Source organism: Oratosquilla oratoria, chromosome 24, assembly GCF_046742065.1.
Source record: "Oratosquilla oratoria isolate Oo_2021 chromosome 24, ASM4674206v1, whole genome shotgun sequence".
Lineage (NCBI taxonomy): Eukaryota > Metazoa > Arthropoda > Malacostraca > Stomatopoda > Squillidae > Oratosquilla > Oratosquilla oratoria.
The window spans coordinates 16,424,347-16,427,870 of NC_134800.1; positions in this window are offsets into that span (position 1 = coordinate 16,424,347).

Sequence of the window (3,524 nt, forward strand, 5' to 3'; positions counted from 1 at the left end):
TGCAAAGTCTAGATATATTACAAAGGATTACAAAGGCGGAGCATACCGACAGGAGACCTTTTGGTCCATATCTAGGTCGGATAAGAAAAAAAAAATCCAAATGATATTAATAGATAAATAAAAAAATATATATTAATGTAATTATCAAATAAAATACATAAATAAACACATAGGCACATTCAAACAACAAACAGATAAATAGTAAATAATAATAAATTGACATATAACTAATAATAAATGAGAATCAAACAGGTAAATGATAACAAAACAAAAACAAATAAATAATATAAAATAGATATTAATCATTACAGCATCTTGCTTAGGTGTATATCTAAATGATTTTTAAAGCTTCGAACTGAACTACAATGCACTGCCTCTGCAGGAATTTTATTCCATTCATTAACTACACGGTTGGCGAAATTGTTTCTACCCACTTCCAAATTGAATCAGTTTTCGGACAGTTTGTTTCTTTTGTCATAATTCGAGATAACTGTGTTGTAGAATTCGAGTAAGTTAGTCACGCAAGAACGTTTCCGTCTGAAACAATGCTGGCTATCATTTAACAAACGGTTACTTTCTAAATGATGTTCGATAGTATCTCTGATGATAGTTTCCATTATTTTTCCTATGATTGAAGTCTAACTTATAGGTCTATAGTTATTTTTTGTCACCTTTTTTGAATATGGGAGCAACGTTAGCTAGCTTCCATTCTCTTGGGAAGTCTCCGGATATGATGGATTTCTTGAAAACAATTTCTAATTGAACAACAATCTCATTTTTCATTTCCTTTAAGATTCTTGGATGCCAACCGTTAGGCCCTGGTGTTTTATTAACTTTGAGTTTATCTATGTACCTTTTATTTTTTCTTTTGTTATATTTACCGTAGTGAGTACGTTTACCCTAGACTTTTCACAGGTTTAAGGTTGGAGTTCACTTTGAGGTGTTTCGATTACGAATACCGACCTAAAATAATTGTTTAAAATATTACACATTCCTTCAATAAATCCCGGTTGCAGAAACTAAACAGCTCTTGAAATAACAGTTTGTCGTCTGCTATTGATGTCTTTGGCCTATATATTACACCTACATTCATTTTTTGTCCACTTGTTTGGGTCAACTCAACCCACAAACGATCATATGCATTCTGTTTCACTTTCTCTAAAACACAAGCATGGTCATTGTTTTTAACGCACAACAGAACACCCCTACCTTTCTTGTGGTTTCTATCTTGATGAAAGTGTTTAAATCCCGCAATATTAAATTCAGTTTCGAACTCTGTACCATTCAACCATGTCTCGGTTATTCCTATCATATTGAGATTTTCGCTTTTGACATACGCCTGTATTTCTTAAGATTTGTTCCTAATACTACGAACATTAAAGCACATCGTTTTAAGAAACTCGTGATTATTTCTTTTTGACTCATTTTGAGTTTCAATATCATGTCTTACATTAAAATTTTGTTTTTTATTTATACCTTGCTCTATATTAATATTTGGTTCTTCATTGACATTCAATGCCTCATTAACATTTCTCCCATCAAAATTAACATTTCTCCAATCACGGACATATGGTCGCTCACGGTCTTCCGATTTTTTTTTTTTTTTTTTTTTTTTTTTTTTTTACACTTTGTTCCCCTACGTCACTGTGATTAACACCGGGCTCCCGTCGTTCATTGACATTATGTCCGGCATCCCTTCCTAAAATTATATTTTGTTCTCCAGTGACATTCTATTCTACCGTGATATTTTTTCCTCCACTATAATTACATCCCATCGTGATTTTTTTTCTTCCACTGTCATTACATCCCATCGTGATATTTTTGCCTTCATTGACATTCTGTCCGGCATCCCTTCGTAAAATCATATTTTGTCCTCCAGTGACATTAAATCCTACCGTGATATTTTATCCTTTACTATCACTACATCCCATCGTGATATTTTGTCCTCCACTATCATTACATCCCATCGTGGTATTTTGTCCTCCACTGTCATTACATCCCATCGTGACATTTTGTCCTTTGACATTACATCTTAATATAACATTTCGTCCTCTACCGACATTATATCCTAAAATTATATTTTGTCCTATACTGGCATATTGTTCTACATTAATACTATACCCTATTTCCTCTTCTCTTTGAGCTTCTACCCCAAAAAAGAAACTAGTTCATTACAAACTCCCACAATGAGGTTTGTAAGAACATCTTTGCCTCTGCGGGTAAGGTGGATCCCATCAGAAGCGTAAAGGTCATACATACATACATATACCAAGGCTTTTTCCCCCTTACAAGGGAGGTAGCCAAAAAGGGAAAGGCATAAAAACACTCCCACCCATTTCATCCCTACATACACTCCACACCCCTCCCACCCTCCCTCTCATCTGAGCACCTCCTGGATGACGGGTCATCCCTGCACCCCGCCCACCGCCCTGGGTCAGAAGCAGTGTCGCAAGACACAGCACATCCACAGCAAGGCCACTTCATTTAATCGGCGACCCCCCCTCTCCGTCCCCCCTTGCATATAAGGAGAGGACGGGGAGAAAATCCCTTCGGGCTGCGTCAAAATTTACTCACACTTACTACCCCACCCCCCTGCCCATTCCTCCTCATGCAATCACAACATCATCCATATACAACCATTCTCCACTCACCTCTATCTTCCGTCCTCTCCCGTCCTTCCTCAACAGACATTCCCCTCTTCCCCAAAGCCCCCTTCACCCCATCCATCCACCTCATCCTAGGACGTCCCCTCATCTTCACTCCCTCCACATCTGTCTTCCATACCTCTTTTACTAGTCTTTCTTCACTCATTCTTTCCATGTGTCCAAACCATCCTAATATTCTTTCATCAACCCTATCTCCCAAATCCTTTCTCACCCCTGTTCTCCTCCTCACCTCCTCATATCTCACTCTATCCAGCCTAGTAACCCCCACCATACTTCTCAGACACCTCATCTCAAACACATTCAAACTCCTTCTCTCTTCTTCTCTTATGTTCCACGTTTCTGCCCCATACAGTGCTGTTGGCACAATCACTCCTTCATACAGTCTCCTCTTCGCATCCATTCCCAACGGAATATGAGACGTACAAAGAAAAGAAAAGAGAAGTAAAGCAAAAGGTAAAGGAGGCAAAGAGGAGAGCAGATGTGAAATGGGGTAGGAGTATGACAGAAAATTTTGAAAGTAATAAAAAGATGTTTTGGAAAGAAATTAAGAGAGGAAGAGGAGGCGAATCAAGTAGAGAAGAAAAGGTAAAAGGTACAGATGGAGAGATGATAATGGAAGAGATGGCAGTAAGGGGAAGATGGGCAGAATATTTTAGGGAGTTGCTAAATGTGAAGGAGGATAGGGAAGGAAAGATAGCTGCAGTGGGAAATGCGAAGAAAATGAGAGTGATGAGTGAGGAGAATGGAGGAGAAATAAGGAAGGATGAGGTGAAGGCAGTTGTAAAGATGATGAAAGCAGGTAAGGCACCTGGTCTGGATGGATGCCATGCAGAATGTCTGAAAAAGGGAGGCTCAGTG